Source organism: Thermobia domestica, chromosome 15 (assembly GCF_964235325.1).
Source record: "Thermobia domestica chromosome 15, izTheDome1.hap1.1, whole genome shotgun sequence".
Classification (NCBI taxonomy): Eukaryota; Metazoa; Arthropoda; class Insecta; order Zygentoma; family Lepismatidae; genus Thermobia; species Thermobia domestica.
Genome location: NC_137468.1, coordinates 105,687,715 through 105,709,179, shown reverse-complemented (window position 1 = coordinate 105,709,179; position 21,465 = coordinate 105,687,715). Strand labels below are relative to the sequence as shown.

General features: G+C 34.9%; 1 long non-coding RNA gene across 1 annotated transcript in view; it reads left to right on the top strand.

The window, feature by feature from the left end:
• LOC145671181 (uncharacterized) overlaps positions 1-21,465 on the top strand; it is a 527,654-nt gene that overhangs the window by 368,134 nt on the left and 138,055 nt on the right. The gene's annotated exons all lie outside the window — the stretch shown is intronic.

Below are 21,465 nucleotides of genomic sequence, written 5' to 3'. Positions count from 1 at the left end.
TTACGTATAAAATATACTTTTTTCCGTTATACGTTTAATGTACGTTAAGTCCAGAAAACACAGGATTTACATATGTAACCTACGTTCTTACGTACGCCACATACTTTTTATTTCTCAGTGTGCAAGTAAAACAAGTGAAACCTACTAATAAGTAGTTAAGCAAGTTAATGAGGCACATTCGGTGAATCAGTTAACTTTTTTTTTTTTTTTTTTTTTTTAAAGTGCGGACATACTGCGGTAAATTTCGTGGTTGGAAACCCAGACAAGGAAAGCTAATATTTTTATTTTTTTCGGTGAATATTTTTCCTTTATTGCAGTTATTGGTATTAAGTAGCTATTGAAATTAAATTAATAAGTAAGAGAATGTAGAAGTGGGGATATTTAGAATTAATGAAGATTTCCAAGAAACGAAAAATCCAATTGCTTGACATTTATATGAAATAGGTTGGTGGCAAATATAATTAAGTTTACAAGCTATTTGAAAGGTGTATATTATTGGATAGAAAACCCGAGGCAGAATAGAACTATGCAACATGCTCATCATGTAATGAACTCCGTAATTTCACAATGTGGAAGGGTAGAGAACAACTAAGTATGTTGAAGCACCAGCCGTGTCTAGTGATGTAGCATCGAGGATTCAGCATCAATGGTTTTGGGATCCTGTTGATATTCTTCTATTTAAGTAATGAAAAATGAGCTGTTAAAGATAGTGATTTTGTAGCTCGGGTAAATGAATTCGAATCTCGCTTGGACACAACTCTCTGACAAATATTTAATAGAAGAAATCCTCCCCGCTGGTCTAGTAGCTAGCATGTGCGCCTTTGTTGTATACGGTAGTGGGTTCGATTCCCCGTAGGAGAGCCCTTGGGAACTAATATTCCATGTGACACATTATGACGCGTTTAAAAATATACAGTTTTAAATTTAAATTCAACAATATGCCACAATTGAGAATCTCAATATACAATATTGATAAGTTGAACTACAAAAAGAAGTGAAATCTGAGGAAAAACACCGGAGATGCAAAAAGTACAGTCAAGTTCCTGAGCCTCAAAAAGTGTTGAGATGAGGATGGATGAGCCAAGTTCCTTGGCCACTGCATCTGAAACGAACAATGGAACTTGGCGGGAAGTGTCAAGGAAAATTATGTTAAGGAGCTTTAGAGATAATGGTGGTGGGCGTGATAGGTTTGGGGCCACCACCAACCTTAGGAATATCAACTTCGCTAAGCGCTAAGGCACACATACAGTATACTGCAGTAAGATTGGTGGGTCGAAACCCAGACAAGGAAAACTTATGATCCTCCACGAGGTGTCAAGAAAAATTGTGTTGATGAGCCTTAGAGATGGTGCTTGTGAGCGTGGTGCATTTGGGAGCTACCACTAGCCTTAGGGCTGAAATGTCCCGCCCGTGAAACTAAGAACAGACATTTTGGTGTATTCGAATATATTAGACACCTCGCGCCAAGTTCTACTCTTCGTTTCAGATGCAGTGGCCAAGGAAATTGGCTCATCCATCCTCATCTCAACACTTTTTGAGGCTCACGAACTTGGCTGTACTTTTTGCACATCTGGTGTTTTTGTTCAGATAAGGGTTTTCATAATATCTTTCCCAAATATTTTCAATTTTACTGAATAAGTTAAAAGCAGAAAATATAACAAATTTATGAAGTTAGCCAGGCAGTAGTTATATCTTCAAAATGCTCTCGAACAAACTGTATTTTCAGCTCTATATCTCTATTCTTATGGGACAGGAGTCTAGGTTCGCAGCTTATCAACTCCTAATTATCTGTCATTGAAATTATATTTAAAGTCTGAAAACCTCTACGGCATAATACACTGCCATCGAATACCCACACTCTCTATTTTCTAATATACATCATTGATTTATATGGGAAACTATTCTTTCTTTAAAATGAACTGCAATTTTATTGGTTTGATTTTACTGAACGTCCGATAGCAGAGAACCATCATTAATGAGACTTATTACTGCACCATTATCGAGAAAATGAATGTTGGGTATATTACTGTATAAATCAATGTTAGGACACAATAGTACCTGTAAGTGTTTTTATGACATGAAGTAAGTTTCAATTGTAAGCACTCAATATAGAAATGTATACTACCCCACATTTTTTGTGTTCAGATAGTTAATTCTAGAAGATCTGTAACTTACAAGGGAGGGTCACGAAGTGGCCCCGTTCACATCCAAACGAGACAATTGTGTTTGCATTTGATATATTATAACTAGACGAATCCCAAAGTTATACGTGCCACCGGACGGAATTTCGTGAGTTACAACATATTTTATAATGTAAAAGCTGTAAAGCTTTCAGAATAGTTTGAACGGGGTCATTTGTTCAGAAACGGTTGAGTAAATGGAAAGCTCGATGAACACATATCCCATCATTTTGAAGGACACACTTTTTGGGATAAAAGAGTTTGCCCCAGGGTAACCTGCAGGGTCCCAGACGGGGTCCAACTGAATTTTTTCAAATGGCAAGGGGGATTAAGTAGCAAATCTTTTGAAAACTGTTCTAAGTTGAAAGAAAATGGAACAAGTCTCGACTCGATACGACAACCCTGGGCAAAATACTTCGGGTCAACATGTAAACAAAACCTTAATTGAAAAGTCCATGGCCACCCTCGGATCTCAACGGAGCAACTTCTTGACCCTACCTTGTTAGAATTGGAGAGTTAACTAATTACATTTCGGCTATCAGTAGTCCCAAATTAAAACACTATGTTTTCTCTGTATCTGACGATTGTTTTTGTTGACTGAAGTAATAATGGAATGACGAAAGCGGGAGGAAACGGGAGAGTTCCGAGAAAACACACACACAAACACATGGTGTTTGTGTACTTCAAAGCCCAGTTGGCGGAAGTAGGATCCAACCAGAGACTCCGTGACGAAACTGTACAATATCTCATTTATAGTTTAATGTTACACACTAAGTACACTACAGTGTCATAGAGATAAAAATTTTCCGAGACATCTCAGTAGTAATAATGCAAGTGAGACGGACAGAGGCGATATCCATTCAAAGAACCTTAATGTTTAAAACTGGATTACGATACTACGTACTTCAAATAAATAAGAACACATTTACAAGGGATGGAAAATTTAACTTTATTCCATTTTTTTTTATTTCGAAAAATATTTAGATTAAGTACCACATTCAATCAGATGATTTTCAACAGTCAAATGTTACTGAGATACCAAAGACATGGGTAGACATTGATATTGTGCTTAAAATGACGCATTTGTGGGAAATTTTAAAACTAATTTTTGCTTCCCTTTACTCCTGAAGAATTTTGTAGTTGTAATGACAAGTTACCGCAATTACATAATTTTAAACAGCGTTGCAAACTTTACTTACTTACGTTAACATACAGTATATCTGATGGCCCGAAGTTACAGAGCTGCATTCATAAAAACTGTGCATTGACTTCTGTCCTTACCAACTAGATCCAGTTCCCACTTTGTATTTTTATATGTGAAATCAATCTTAATAATGCCCTCCTATCTGCTTCTAAGTCTTCCTAATGATTCTTTTTCGCAAATGGATTCTGTTAGAAGTTTGAGTTACTGTTTCCTTCCATTTTGACTATATGACCTGTCCACCTGTGTCTTCTATATTTAACGACGCTAACAATGTTAGGTAGACGATATAAATTAATGCAGTTCCTCTATATGAAGTTACCGTCATGAACCATTCCTGTTTTTCTTGGGTCCGAATATTCGCCTAATGACTTTACTTTCAAGTACTTTCCTTTTGCTTTCTTTCCTTAAGGTAAAAAGAACGTCGTTTGGCAATCATCCAGTACAATAGACATTTTTTTACATTTTACTTCAAATTCTTCGACCGAATTCGCGAAGATAAAATCATTTGGAGAGAGTAAATAACACACTACCTGCTCTCAGCCAACATTTAATTGCTTTTTTTTTGTGTGGATATAGTTTTGGTCTGTTATTGCTGATCTAGATATTTTACCTATGTAAAGTGTCTACTTTGTCGAAAATATTACTGGATATCTATAATTTCCATTATTATAGTCATGGCCAATTTCCATATATTTTCTCCTGAACCTATTATGTCCATGCAGGAGTTCAACAAAACCTCTGCATTATTCCTTTATATTATTCTGAAAATCGTCATTTATCAGATTAACATCAGCATAAGCAGCTTAGTTCATTCCAGCTTTATAGATGGAAGCTTTATAGAAATATTGGAGTTGCAATTTATTAATAATTACATAATTAATTAGATGATAATACATTAATATAATCGACATATATAATACAGTTTTAATATAGATGTAAAGCTTCCATTAGTACAACTGGATTAACGCATCTGTGGTTTAAACTGAACCACTATGCTGTTTCTTTTCTTTATATCTTGGTGTTAGTTTCACGGATGAAATTCAGCTATTCAGGACTCCATATGCTTCCAAATGGTTTATGTACTGATGTAGACTATCGTAAGTGTATTTTCAGTAGTTTTCCTGTAAAATTGATTAAAATTGTTCCTGCGGCGATGTGTACGGTTTACTCCTTGAAGTTAAGTTAAGTGAAGTGAAGTGAAGTGAAATTCCTAACACCATTTCTGTGATTGGGTTGTGTTTGATTACCGGTACGATTATAATTATTCATTCTATTATTAAAACTAGGTACATTGAAATTATTTTCAGGTTGTACATTTACATTACGAACAGAAGCATATTGTGGCTGATTACGTCCAGAATTACCCTGACCTCTATCTTGTATTCTATTATTCTGTATTGCTGACTGACTTTCATAACTTTGAATAAGCATAATTAAATGGTTAAAGTTCATGCATTGTGCCGACATTAACAGTTGTTGTAATCGGAATGGCAATAAGATTCTAATGGAAGCTATAATACGAGATTCCGGATGATTTGGATTTAGTGATCTCAATTCATTATATGTAGATACTACAAATTCCGTAATTCTCCTATGCAATTTTGGATTAAAATGTTTTGTTCTCAAGATGGCATCTCTATTCGCTGTCATGAAATCATTTTCGTAATTAGATAATAGAGCATTCTTAAAATCAGAATATGTATGAAGACTACCCCTGATAGCCTTGAACCATGTTAAACAGGTTGGTAACAATATGTGCGGCAATAATTTTAAATACTGCGACTCATCTACACCTATAAGCTCGCACTCATCCTGAAATTTTTCAAGAAACTCCCTAGCGGGTACATCTTCCGGTATGCCACTGAATTTAGTAAGTGATTTAACTTCACTGAATCGTATGGGTTTACATGTTATAGTCTTCATATACCTGTTGGAGCTTCGCCGGGATGACTACCTCATTCTTCTTTCCCTATCGATACTTTCCTCTCCACAACTTGATGGTTCATTAGTTTCCAACATCGTCCTAGGATGGCGACTGGGTTCACGAGTATTAAATGCAGGACCCACCATGTTCCTATATCCACCGTCTTGCGTTGCACTCTCCGAAACACAATTTTCTTTTACAAAATTAACCTCCACCTGTAATAACTTGATGTGGGTATCATGGGCATTTAATGATGCCTCTATGAGATCTACAGAGTTTTGAAATTCCGTGACTCTCTGTGATACTCTCTCCATCCTTTCGTCATATTGCTCAAATTTGACTACCATATGCTGGTTCATCTGTGTAAGTTGACGTTGGATAGCTTCCCACTTGTTTTCGTTGCATTGTTCTAGCTTTTTTTCAAAATCCTTCGTTTGTTGGCTTATTTTCCGGTCTAAGTTTTCTTCAAGATTCCTAATTTGTTGCGCTATTTCTTCATTTTTTCGAGCTTCTTTTTCGTCAAGATTCCTAATTTGTTGTGCGATTGTAATATGCCATTACAGTCTAATGTGATGATGTTTTTAATAGGAGGGTGCCCGAAATTTTTTGCACCGACTGTACTTGACGTTTAACAAAACATTTCTGGCTGTTCATATAATTCGTAATTTTGTTTGTTATTCTATTTCAAATTAACATGGAAAACTGTAAAATATTCATTAGGAATCATAGTTTTGGGAATCAATATCTTTATTTATATATTAAATTAGTTATAAGTCTTGTATATGGATATGTAAATGGATTATTACAGTTCTTACGGTGTCAGTGCGATCTGAAAATGTAGGTCCACCATTGGACGGAACTTTTCCAATAAATAACCAATCTAAAATTCGACAGAATTTTCAGGACCACCCTTCACCTCTCTTTTAGACATCTAGGTCCTTCCGAAATCTAGTTTAATCCAGATTTTACCAAATTTTATTCGTTTCAAAGCCCCACCGCCAAAAATGCTTTGTTTTGATTGGAGGATTCACCCACGCTATGATGTTAGAGCGCGATTACTACGACTCATGCCTAGAATTTTGCCGAAGACAGAGGACCCAGATTTTCCCAGTTCTGGAAAGTAGAAATTAGCTAGAAAAGCTGCATTAAGAAGGTAAAACTAGTGTAATAATTGAATAAATACCGTCCAGGAAGCTATGGAGCCATAATTTGCTAATTTTCTTAGTAAAAAACCGGACTGAAGAGCTGAAAATAGGAAGTGTAATTCAGTGACGCCATGTTTTGCCGATATCATTAGTGATGGACAGGTTCTACGAAGTGCATCAGTTTGCTAGTTGTTCTTAAATATCCACAGACAGTTTCGGAAGATTAGTGTTTTCTCCCTTAAAATTTTCTCATCCTAAAATTATTCCTTTTAGAGTTACGTAAGGCCTGCCCCACTGCCGTTTGTATTCGTGTATGAAGTAAATGTGATTTTTTTGTACTTATTTAGTAGTAACATGGCGGTATTTAATTTCTTTGTAGTTAGGATAGTGATCATAATGCACGTGTAAAGTTTCAAGAGGGCTCCTGCCTACTCCCAACTTGGGGGTACGGCTTCCAGCAGGGATGGGTTGAAAGTATAGTTGTCATACGGTTCTTTTCCCTTCAGGAAAGGGGCATATATTTCTCAATAAATAGTTTGGGTATTAACTAAACAGTTTAAGAATGTGATTTAGTGAATACAAGGGCCAGTTGGCCCTGTTTCTTTCTTTCCCTTTCCTGTCGTAACCGATAGAGCCGATTTTAAAGAAAATGGTGAAATCTGAATGTTGTTTATGTGAGTAAATAGTAATGATTAATATGTATTATAACATGTATTAATGTAGTTTGTAGTTATGGATGTGGTATGTATGTGTTTGTAATGTAGTATCAGTAGTAGTAATTGTAGAAGTGATGAAAGAGTGTGTGGAATAATGAAGTATGGACAGTGTATAATTCGTATACGATCAATAGCTAAACGCAACATACCAATCTATAGTAATATCAGAAAATGAGAGTGTCGTAGTATCAAAATTCCGTGTGCAAGGTCACATTCAGTGGTTCAAGGGTTGATCATATCGTCGCTAGCCCCCTAGTGTCAAAATTCAGTACTAACCATCATTCCTATGTCGATGTTCTTAGTGATTTAGTTTCCAAGAAATTGACCTTTGTTTTCGAAATAAAACCTAGTAAATATAATTCCCAGCCCAAATGCATATACTGTTAGGTTAAGTGATCCAAAATTAATATTTTCTGAAAATTACAACATTCTACTTAGTCTAGAAATCGAAATATTTAAGTAAATAAACAATACGTAAATGCTTAACAGAAGTCGGGCGATATGATGCTAGTTTTTCGGTTTGAAATTATATTAAATGTTCATTTTTTTCTTTCTCTGTGGCTGCAGAATAATTTCATTGTTGTTAGAATTTTATAAAATTGAATATTATCGCGGAGAACTCTGCTTTCTGTGAACATACATACATATTTTTTTTTACATGAAGCTACGAAGTATAACATAGTATTGTTTGCGTGGTAAGGGAGTCTTGAGTTCGAGGGATGTTTTGTGTGGTGGCCGGAACATGAAATGTTGGCAATGATTTATAGATTTAGAAGTATATGACGAAGTGTGCATATAGTCTGGGTGTAATTAAAGAAATAGGGTGTTTATGAAATACGACGTCGTAATAAAAGAATAAAATGATAGTATGAATATATTGTGAAACGAAATGAATGAGAGGACACCCATATACATAGATATATATATAAGCCCAGTTTATGATTAGTCACGTTTCGGTAAAAGATATATATATATATATATATATATATATATATATATATATATATTTAAGGATTATGTGTAGCTATCCACATCTCGGGTTCTGGCCCCTACACCGGAGCATCCTGCGAACATGTGGGTCAGATATTGCCGGACTATGTTATGTGAAGTATCTGTCTATTGGAAATGAGGTGACTATGTATTGGATGTGGGGAGGCGTGAGCTTTTGAAAACTTTGAAAGAGAACTTTGTTTAGAGCTGTACATTCTAAGACACATGTTGTAAATGCACATTTGTTAAATAAACTTCGACTAGCTTCCTTCTTTCCCTTCCGCATACCTTCGAGCACAGCCTGATACTTCCCGATTAGGTCATCATTCTTGAATTGATCAAAACCACGAGGAACAGAACAACAAGGGGTATTCAACACACGATTGGGACAGGTGCAGGATCATCGGAGAGAAGCGGATCCCACCATTGGAGGACCACCGACTCCACAAGTCAAAGAGTACCATTCTGACGGTTTATCACCGCAGATACCTTTAAGTTCGTCACCAGAGTAGTAGAATGAAGGTGTAGGAGAACAACATCGCAAAGACGCATCATCGACGCCCCTTGCAGTTCAACAGGATTAAGATCCAGATGTTGACTGTCTCCGGCTAATCCAGACTTCTCCAAAGAAAGATATTCATCATTCCAGATGACCAGGACGACGCCAGCCCTGTTGGATCTCTCAGGCTAGTGCTCATCCTTTATCTTTTAGTCATAACCTTTTCTCTTTCTCTCACCCTTTTCCCCAACTAGTCATTTTCTAAATTAAAAACATTTGAATTTTATTTAAATTCAACCACAATTTTACAGTTAAGTACCGTGTTGTGCATCAGTTCCATCCCCATTTGATTGCATTTATTTATTTCATATTCTGAGCTATAACTGATGACACAGCACCGGCACATGATGGAGATGCTGTGAGGCTTACGCCTTTGTTACGATCCTAAAATTTCGATAAATTACGATTCTAAATTTTCGGTAGATGCTTTAAGATCCAAAATTTTGAGTAATTTGTACTGTGTAATTTTAGTTTGTCGAGAGAAATTAAGTAGAGTTATTTTTAACCCACCCGCCCACCCTCGCTACTTTATTCATTTGCTCTGTTAGAGTAATTTTTTGTTTTGTTGTATTTTAATCGAATGATAAGTGGGTGAGAAGAGAAAATTTTGCCAAGTTATTATATTTTGTTTTTCTTTGTGGTGTTGGATATATATACATAGTAGTGTAAGTTATTTATTATAAGTGTGATTTGAAAATAGATATAATGGAGAATACTAGTGTTATGTCTTCTGCTATAGATCGTTTAGTAGAACCCCCCAAATTTTCCGGCAAATTGAACGAGTCAGTTCAATGATTTTTTAGTCATTTTGAGGATTTTTCTGTCCTTCATAACCTACGTGATGTACAGAAAAGTCATTTGTTGCCGTATTGTTTAGAAAATGGGGCTCGTGCTTATCTGCTAGCTTTACAATCAACCCCAGAATATGATAATCTCATGTATGTACAGATTAAGAAGAAATTAATAGAGGCTTATGAAGATAATATAGTTTCGCAAGTTTTAGAGCAAGAAATGAGAAATAGAGAACAGTCAGATTCTGAATCTGTTTTAGATTACATTTTTCATAAGTGGAAATTAATACTTGAGTACGATCCGAAGATGCCAGTGACCGAACAAATTAACTTGATAATCAATGGGTTATTCCCTTCATTTTATTCTGTAGTTGTAAGAAAATCATATGACTGTTATTGAGTTAGATTAGGTTTAGAGGAAAGAGTTAATTTTCTTGTCAGCATGCGTAGTCAGCAATCGAAGTCCTTGGCAATAACAAACGAATACAATATACATCCTGTTAGTAAGAATGCTATACAGCAAAAAGAAAATACTTTAGATGTTAATATTCAGAACGAAAATGAAATTGTAAGTCAGCCTGAAGAAAAAAATACATTGATAGCTCAGTTGGACGGTATCAAAGTCCAGTTACAAGATCTTGTGTAACGAACTGCGCTCGCAAAAGTTTCTCACGCACACAAAGGAAAATCTGTGTGTATACAATCTTATGAGCATTCGCGTTTGGAGCGAAGAAATCCCATTCATGAATCCTCTCCATCCTTTGTTTATTCGTTGCCTCCTGCTTCTGTCAATGTAAATGAGAATGTTAAATCGAATAATAGGAATAAAGTAGACAATAATATGTGTAATAATGTTAGAAATAGTAAGCGATATTATGTTCCTATTCAATATGAAGCTGATTTGCCTCATGTTAAAGCATATATTGATAATAAGCCGCATTTATTTCTATTGGATTCAGGCAGCACTGTTAGCTTAATTTCTGGTAATAGTTTAAGCAATAAGCATAAAATACTCAAAGGAACGACTTTTATTCGTGGTATCACTGGAAATTCTCAAGGAAGTGATCAAATCGCTTTAGTGAAATTTAAATTAGGACAGTATTTTAAGCATCCTTTTCGAGTGTATAATAATTTTCCGTATAATAGCATAATTGGCCAAGATTTTTTAAAAAGTCATCTTGCAATGGTTGATCACAATAAGAATTCTTTTAGTTTTGTTAAATTTGGTATTCCTCCAAGAATTGAATTGCCGCCATACGTATCTTTTGAAGAAATTTCTAACCATATAGCAAAATTATATAAACCTCAATTTTTAGTGGCTCGCTCTGTTGTTTTGCCTCCAAATTCAAGTGTTCAAGTTACATTGAAAAAAGTAAATGATCTTGCAGGAACTCGCAATTTATTAGTTCCTAATGAGTTAATAGATACGCAGGCAGAAACTTTTGTGCGTAAATCAGTCCTAGACGAAATTCATCCAGTAATATCTGTGATTAATCCTACCAAAAGTAAACTTTACTTGAAAAAAGATGTTGTTTTGGGTTCTGCCGAAAATGTAATCAGTGATACCAACTTCAAGAAACAAAATAGCACTAACAATAAGGTTCATCAAGTTAATGCAGTAGATACGAAATCTTTTCCTGAAGGTTATGATAAATATAGAGTAAATGTTAACCCTGAATTGTTGCCACATCAACAACAGCAATTATATGATTTAGTAGAGAAATTTTATTCTAGTTTTTCTTGGAATGAATTTGATTATGGATGTGCTAACGGATATAAACATAAAATTGAATTAGTAGACAATATCCCAGTAAATCGACCCCAATTTTCGATACCATTTCATCTACGGGATGAGATCAAAAAACAAGTAGATATTTTATTGAAAAGTAAGATCATTGAACCTAGTATTAGTCCGTACAATTCTCCAGTAATGCTTGTTAAAAAGAAGAATGGACAGTATAGATTTGTACAAGATGCCCGTTATATTAACCGGAAAATGGTTCCTGACAGCTATCCGGTTCCTCCTATTCAGGATATTTTGACTAATTTGGCAGGACGCAAATATCTATGTTCTAGCGACGTTTTTGGAGCATTCTTTAATATTCCCCTCACTGAAGAATCTATACCTATTACAGCTTTTTCGATTCCGGGCGTGGGATCGTACCATTTTAATTTTTTGCCTCAGGGTGTCAAGACATCTACTAGTGGTATGAACAGATTAGTGAAACTCACCTTAGAAGGTCTTCCACAAGATAAAATATTTGCCTATGTTGACGATTATTTTTGGTCTAGTGATAGCTTTGATGAAATTGTGCAGTTAACTCGTATGTTGCTTCAAAGAATAAAAGAAATTGGTTTAAAGCTTTCCCCAGAAAAAACAAAATTGGGATATTTTTCATTAGATGTTTTAGGTCACACTGTTAGTAAAGATGGTTTGTCTATTTCGAAACGAATAATTAACTCAATCTCCAACTATCAACGTCCCAAAACAAAGAAACAGGTCAAAAGTTTTTTAGGATTGGCTTCTTTTGTTCGTTCGTATTTACCTAATTTTAGTCAATTAGCAGAAGCGTTACTTTCCTTGTTGAAAAAAGACGCTCCTTTTCGTTGGAAGGACGCACAGGAGACAGCATTCAATAATATCAAACAAGCCATCATTTCAGCACCTTGTCTCATGAGATACAAGCCTGATTATCCTCTGTATCTCTACTTTGATGCTAGCAAACTCGCTCTTTCTGGACTAATCAAACAACCTCAAAATTCACCTGACGATACAAATCTAGTTCCTATTAGTTATTGTAGTCGTGCAACGTCTCCTAGCGAGAGAAAATTACACCCATATCAGCTTGAATTACTAACATTATTGTACTCATTACGTTCATTTAGGTATTTTCTTTTGGGACGTCATTTTTATTTGAAGACAGATTGTCATAGTTTAATTTATTTGAAGCAAACAAAGAATGTAAGTAAAATTTCTAGATGGTTGAGTGAAATCGAATCGTACAATTTCACTATTTCACATATCAGTGGCTCCAGTAACGTAGAGGCAGACGCTATTTCACGTTTTTCTACCCCCCCCCCTAGAGATCTGGAAGACGAGAAAAACAATCAAGAAGATCCGAAAATTTTGTTTACTCAGACCACAAATTCATTTTCAATTTTAAATGAGTCAAATCTGGCAACAGAATAGCGTAAAGATCCGTTTTTTAAAGATATTTTTTCTTGGTTGGAACAGAAAGAAAATAGAAATCCTAAAATAGAACGCCAAGCATTATATTTTACTATTAAAGATGGAATTTTGTATAGAAAACAGAAAACTTCTCAAGGTATAAAATTTTTGGTTGCAGTTCCTACTTCTTTGCGTTATAAAGTCTTTAATGCTTGTCATACGTCTGCATTGGGATCATCTCATTCTGGCTATTCTAAAACCTATGACATGTTAGTAAAAACAGTGTATTTTCCCAACATGAAGAAATATATATATCAGAAGTGTAAAGAATGTACGATATGTCAAGTATCGAAATCGAAAATTGGTTCTCCGTATGGTACATTGCTTACTTATCCCTCCGTTCCCCCCTTCTATCGTATCCACATAGATGTAGCTGGGAATTATTCCCCCAATAATATGTTAAATCACAAATATATGATAGTTGTAGTAGACAGTTGTACTAGATACATAATTGCAGATTCCCTTCCTGATGTTACAGCAAGTACTTTGGCTTCATTTCTTTATCACAAAGTAATTTTAAAGTTTGGAATTTTCTATGAAATTGTCTTAGACAAAGGCAGTGCATTCACTAGTGGACTATTTAAAGAATTATGTGCTATGATTGGTGCTAACATGCGTTTTGTAAATGTACATGGGCATTATAGTAATGGTGTTTGTGAAGTTACTATTAGAAACATAGAACAACGATTGAAATCAGCTTTATGTGACAAAGATTTAGGAGAATGGATTGACTTATTACAACCCATAGTTTTTTCGCTTAACGTCACCAAGAACTTATCGTCTCAAATTTCACCATTTGAATGTCTTTTTGGCTTCAAACCTAGGTTACTTCATCAGGCAATTTTAAATACTCCGTGTCAATACGAAGACAATACCATTCGTTTACAGCAATTACAAGAGATTAGAGACAAAGCGCAAGAAAATCTTTACAAACGTCATAAAACGGCGACAAAAATTTTTGACAAGAGACATACGAAACCTGTTTTTAAAGAAGGAGAAAAAGTTTGGATTTTAGACACCACAAGAAAAAAAGGTCACGCCAAAGCATTTAGCGGAAAGTTTATTGGTCCAGGCATAATTGAACGTGTGGAAAATCCAAATTCATATTTTGTTAAGTATAAGACCGCCCGAGGATCTTACAAGATAGACAGCATAGCAGTCCAGAGATTGAAGAAGTTTTATGAGAAGGAAAACCCGGAAGAGGAAGACCATCTTGAAGACTCTGACGAAGAGATGCCTATCAACGTCTGCACGGAAGACCATACGATGAAAAAGAAGACGACGAGATGCGAAGACCATCAAGAGCCACCAACTGAAGAGATTTTCAACCCCAGGAAACAATGTTTGGAAGAAGAAATTTTCATCCCTTCTCTTCATATTGAGGATATTGTGATTGCCGAAAATCTACCAACGTGGGCAACTATAGGGAAGAATTCTACAGAAGAAAAACCGAAATTTGCTTGTAATACTGCCATCAATCAGAAGATTAGTATTTATAAAGGTAACATAGTGGATATAAAAGCAGATGCCTTAGTAAATCCAACGAATGAAACCTTAACTCCTTTAGGTGGTGCAGATAAAGCCATTCAAGACGCAGCTGGATCTGAATTTTTAGAAGAATGTTTGACCATATCATCATTAAAACCAGGAGAAGCGAAGATTGCCAATGATTATCGTTTACCAGCTAATTATGTAATTATGACATGTGGACCACGGAATTCAGACAAGAAGATTTTACGAGAGACATATAAAAATTGTTTTAAAGTGATGTTGGAGAATGATCTTTCTACAATTGTATTACCTAACATTTCGACTGGAGCATTTAAGTTTCCGAAGTTAGAAGCTGCCAAAATTGCCTTGGCTACAACAAGAATATTTTTAGAGGAACATGTTGATGACGTAAACCGTGTCGTATTTTGTGTTTATGATAGAGAGAATTGGGACATTTATCAGCGATTACTCCCCATATATTTTCCCATTGATGAAGAATCTGTTAGTCCGTCTGTCCGCACGTAACTTGTATGTGGATTACTTTTCTTGAAGATTAGATTGTGCATAGGAACACCTTGCAGATGGATGATTAACTTTCTTTTAGCACTGGCCACGCTTAGAAGTTAGTTTATCTTGGTTTTGATTTGTGCATCCAAATCTACCGGTAGAACACTTCGAAAACTTAGAACACTTTGAAACTTGGAATACTTCAAATTTTGGAACACGTTGGTATCTTCAAGAATTGTACAATTTTATTTGGTTGGACAGCGTATCACTACAGAAGTTTCTTACTTTTATTATTTTTTTTGAAATGTGAGTATATGAAGAATGAAGAAAATCAACGACACGCATATGGATAGATATTTCAATGGATTTTTACTTCGATGGATATATTAAGAAGATTGAAGACAAGATTGCAAGAACCATGCTCCATCCCTTCAGATGTCTAAGATTCGATGCCATGATTGATGTCCAGCATTCGATGCCCGAAGAGAACAAGATTTAAGAAGAAAGAAGATGAAGATAAGAAGAATGTATATGTTAGTTAGGGTTGTAGGTTATACGTGGTGAATAGTTCTGTCGTGCTGATTTCATATAGTTTGATTACAGCCAGTATATGGGGCTATAACCATATCTTGGAATTCTTTTCCAATCTACGGACGCTTTAAGCCTAAATAACTTAAAGCTCATTTTTCTCAAACTGAAATCAGTACCCTTCTTGTGCAGTCTAACTTTACTATCTTTGGTTAGCTAGATAGTATTACACCGTTTTTTTTCTTTTCGCGTATTAGTCACGTTAGATATTGAAGTTATTTTCTGCATTAGAGGAACATATACATATACATATATATAGAGGTCTACATTGGATTATGAAATATTTATTTATTTGATTATGATTTTTTTATTATACGTATCCAAGTTTTGATAATCTGTGTTAGTGATAATTAAATTTAGTATTATTCCTACCTTTCATTTCCCTTCCCTGAGCACTTAACGGAACTCCAAACTAACACATGTCACTCACAATGATATTATGCAAGCACTAATGTTTATTTTTCTTTTTCTTATTTTCCATCTTCCCAGAGACGCTGTCGCCATATCTTCAGGTTACCTAGTAAACTATATGAATTGTCTCAGGAACGCATACTCAGCATTTTGCAGTTTGTAGTCAAGGATTAATTCAAAACAAACATTATGTTACACAAAGAACTCTCTTACCTTTAACGAACAATTTTTTTGGACTTTCTTCGATATTTTTTTCTTTCTTTTTCTACTACGGAAAATTAAAATTTTCGTGTATTTTAGTTACGAGGAGGGGGTCTGAAGTATCTGTCTATTGGAAATGAGGTGACTATATATTGGATGTGGGGAGGCGTGAGCTTTTGAAAACTTTGAAAGAGAACTTTGTTTAGAGCTGTACATTCTCAGACACATGTTGTAAATGCACATTTGTTAAATAAACATCGACTAGCTTCCTTCTTTCCCTTCCGCATACCTTCGAGCACAGCCTGATACTTCCCGATTAGGTCATCATTCTTGAATTGATCAAAACCACGAGGAACAGAACAACAAGGGGTATTCAACACACGATTCGGATAGGTGCAGGATCGACGAGAGAAGCGGATCCCACCATTGGAGGACCACCGACTCCACAAGTCAAAGAGTACCATTCTGACGGTTCATCGCCGCAGACACCTTTAAGTTTGTCACCAGAGTAGTAGAATGAAGGTGTAGGAGAACAACATCGCAAAGACGCATCATCGACGCCCCTTGCAGTTCAACAGGATTAAGATCCAGATGTTGACTGTCTCCGGCTAATCCAGACTTCTCCAAAGAAAGATATTCATCATTCCAGATGACCAGGATGACGCCAGCCCTGTTGGATCTCTCAGGCTAGTGCTCATCCTTTATCTTTTAGTCATAACCTTTTCTCTTTCTCTCACCCTTTTCCCCAACTAGTCATTTTCTAAATTAAAAACATTTGAATTTTATTTAAATTCAACCACAATTTTACAGTTAAGTACCGTGTTGTGCATCAGTTCCATCCCCATTTGATTGATTCCATATTTTTCGGTCGGTCTTAAAATAGAACATCCTGCTCCGTGAGATTTTTTTCACGTTACCTATTCACGTTAAATTAACGACATCCCAGACTGTGGCGTGTCTGCGCAGGGTAGCTATCGGTGATGTTTTGGTAATTGAAATCACCGATCCAAAATTCAGTTTATTTAATTTTTTTATTATTTCGGCAAATCATTAGTTAGGGATATCTTAGCTAATACTTTTACTCTAGTTTCATTACTGTCCTAGAACCTCCTTAGTTCTTCTGAGGGGTCGAATGTTTTTTTTCTTACTTAGAGATTTCAAAACTGGGGACGCAGTTACCTGGTCCCCTTCCCCCTCTCCTTTTATCCTGCTGGTCTGGGCCGGATACGGGGATCGGATTTCAATCTTACAAGCAAATTCTTGTGGGATTGGGATCTGATGGACACAGAACTTGCATCCTTGGCAGCAGGACCTCCCTCCTAGTTTACGTATTTAAGTAAACCACCATCTTTCGGCATATGTGAATATTTTTGGCTATGAGTTGTTATATATTTAAATTCGATCACTCTTCTGTGTAGTGAGTAGTACTTTAATCTTTCTCCTTTCGTTGGCGCCGCTTTCTCTCTCTTGTCTCTTCCTTCTTACTTCGAGATTTTTTTAAATTTTCAACCTCCCCGCCCCCAATTTTGAACTTGTCGCTTACAATTTATTTAACGTACAACTCTGATCTGAAATTACCAGCTGAGACGTTGCAAGACAATTCATGGATAGAGTAGATATTGATTGGGTCCTCCATCACATTTTGACCTATTGCCAAAATGAATAACGACTTTATATTTGACGACACTTCAATTACGTTCTTTCACCGTCGTCCCGCTAAGTTTTTTTAATCCATCGGTCACTTTCCTTCCGTTTTGGTTTTCATTTATCTTGTAGTTAACCTGGGCCCAGAAATTGTCTTTGGTTTATCTATTTATATCTTTAGGAATGTTCTATGTTACGTGCCTGCCTCACAAAGTTTTATTTTACGATTCATGCACGAATTGACTATATGAAAGTTAAAATTTATAGACCCGCGGTATCAGATAAAAAATATCAATTCTTTTTCATATGTAATGTCGGAAGTCATTTGTTTTTTCTTGTACAATGTTTGCAACCTTTTCTGAAATTATTGTTGGGGTTATTATTTTAAATGTGTGCGCGATTATTAAATATGAATATATATAGAGAGATAAATGAATACGTCGAAATGTACATGTGCTTAGTATGTGAATATGATGTTAAAGTAAAGTATGATATTAAATGTATTATATGGATATATGTAAAAGCGCTCGTGTCTGTCCCCCCAAACGTGTATTGGTTGCTATAGTTTACCAGTAAGTTTTCCGACGAATATAATAGTATAGATTTTTGTCAAGAATACCGCCGTGCACTCAAATAATTTTCCTTTCTCCTGAATAGATGTAAATCATAACCTATGTAATCATTATTTAATGGCATGTATTAAGAAGTAACGGCAGATCTAAATGTAACCCACATCATAATGAATATTATTCCTGAGCTACCAACCTAAAACCATTGTGGAAAGTGTACCTTTAATCCCTCTCACCTGCATATGTATCCTGTGACTTGACCAGTGTTTTTTTTATCCTCAATGTAAATCATCATACTCCTTACACCTGTGGAAGATCGTCTTAAATTCGAACCATATATACATATATACAAAAGTGATCCTAAGGAAAGGTTTCATGACGTGTCCCAGTGTTAAACAAATAACTTGAAATTATCCAATTAATAAATTTGGAAATGGACTGACTAAGAGGAAAAACATCCTCTGGCGGAAAGTGATTTCAAAATCCCTAGATGGGTATAAATGTTACAGTATGCGAGTGCAGCTATAAACTGCTAATAGTCACAAACTAAATATAGTTCATGAATGGTTTTATAAACCAATAGTTATATATATATATATATATATATATATATATATATATATATATATATATATATATATATATATATATATATATAAAGTTAAATGGAGCGAAATGTTTTAGACGCTACAAGTAGTGCGCGATTTGTGATTTGAACGCTCAAAATTATTAATATTTCATTGCTCAATGTGAAGTAGAGACTCATCAGTGCTATTACACCCAAAAGCTTTATTTCTTTTCTTTTCTTTGTCTATTTTTTTTGTAAAACAAGTGTCTTCTTTGCGTATGTCGCAAATCATAATTTTGCTTTAGCATGCCTAAGATATATGTAATTATTATTTTTTTCTTTTTCCATTTGTCAAGATGATTGAATATATAAAGATTTACTAAAATATAACTCTATGTATTCTATTGATATATAACCAAGAACTTGTATTTTTTAAAATACTTTCTTTATAATTATTTTTCCTTTTCACCATGAATGTAATAAACTATTTGTACCTTTGTAGCTAGTTGGTTTCCTTTAGAAATATATACACTGTCCTGAATGAGTGAGCGAGTGAATGCATGATAGATTTAATTTAAGTAATTTTAGTAATATCCTTTGTCATATTAATGTGTATAATATATGTGTCATATTTTAATATATGTGGTAAGGTAAATAACCTAGGTCATGAAGGACCGCTACTAACAGTTTAAATCGGCTCTAGGAGTGAGACGAAGGTAACAGGATGAGCCTAAATACGACATTTTTCTTCCAGGAAGTTGAAACTCTTATTGATACGATACATAAATTTATATTGAGTTTATAAGTTTGATTTTTTTTCTTTCTTGGCTAATTCATATGTGTGGTCGATCCTAGAGAACAGAGTTCAGATACTGGATGGTTATCAATCATCGTTTGGAATAACTTTACAAAGAATAATTTCGATTTTCTCATTTCCTGGTCTAGGTCTGGGCAACCCCACGAACGTGGTGCCTGGAGCTAGGTCTGGGTGGTATGGAGGAACATGTGTCTATTCCGAAGCATTCTAAAATTGATTAGTCGTTAATAACGCTTAAAATGATTCATCTTTCAACGACTTTCTCGACTTCTTATTATATTTCCGGAAGTATCCAGTAATCTGTTTCTTATTAAAATACTCTGTTTTCTTTCTTTTTCCTCCCTTTTCCTACCTCCTTCTTTTACCCTTCTACTTTCTTCTCTTTCTTTTCTATTTCTGAATGAAAGAAAACGGAGTCATGACTGAGAGTAGTCGCTATTGGCGCGGTCAATAAGTTGTTTCGATGAGTTTCTTCGGAAGTCCGATATGGGATAATTAACCATGAGATGAGTATGCATTGAGGGACGAACAATAACAAGAAAGTTTATTGAATTTTACTTTATTGGAAAATAATCATGATTTCAATTAGTAGGTGATGTTTCGTAATCGCCCTCGTTAAAAAAAAAATAATTTTAGCGACTCCTCTACACTACATGCAGTTCCACTTCTTCGTTTACTACAGTTTGTACAGATTTTTTTTCGTTTTCTTTCACGATTTCTTTACTTTTTCGAGCTTGATCTTGAGTCTTTTCGTCAAGATTCCTAATTTGTTGAGCTATATCTTTTAAGATGTAAGTAAGATTATCGTTGGGATTATTCTCTAGATGAGTACTCCGCTCTCCAGTTGTATTTCTATCCGTGACACTCATGATAATATTTCGGCGTATCACTTTTCCGCTTCTTAGAGTGGTCACACTAAGGTCACTTATCATGTTGGCCGTTTTTACTGTACTTCAAAACGACAAACTTATTTCCCGGGTTTAAGGCACCAATTTTAGAAGAATAAACTTCATAAATAATATAACTCATATACGTTTTGTCACTTTCTTAACTGAGTTTAATATCCACTCATGAGAAGCGTACATAACAAGATTTCTATCTCTACACACTTATTTATTATGTATCCATAGCAACAACTCTTTTTCTCTAATTTACGATTACAAAAGAATAATCTCTTGATATCTCTATGTATCTTTCTTTTCTTTTCACATAATACTGTTCCACTAATTCGCCTCTGATCGCCTTTTTATAAGCTGGCACAGATTGCCAATAATATATACAACAACATAACAACGTTATCGTTGTAAACCTAGCATTTTAATACATTCATTCTTGATTGATGTATTATGAGAAAGCATAAAATATTATGCATTGCTAATAACTTTATAGATTGGTAAATAGATTTTATACGTATTTTATATTGTACTTTGTTATCCGGTGCTAAAGTGTGAACAAACGAATTTGTACCACCCTATAATTGTAAAACACATTACAATAACACACTACGCATGAAGTAATGATAGTAAAAGTAAGAATCTTTTGTACATAGAGGTACTATGCTATTTTCATCATAAAATGTGCTTCACATTGAAAAAGTGTGAAGGATTTTTCTGCTGTTTCTTTTTCGAAGTTTGGAATTGTATGCTCTGTTGCCCAACTGTGAATCATTCCATTAGATTACTAGCATTGATCACAACCTCGCTCTCTCTCTCTCATTTGCCAGATTTTCCGGCTTAGTAATTCTAGGTAATCACACTTTATACTGTAATCTCTTGAATGTACTTTCTTTCTATGACGTCAACCACGAATAGTTTTAAATATTATATATCGTGATGATTCTTTTAATTTATTTTTAAACTATTTTTTCATGAATGTAGTCTTACGTAATCCCGCTTAACGAATGTTTTAGTGTGGATGGTCTCGACATCCAT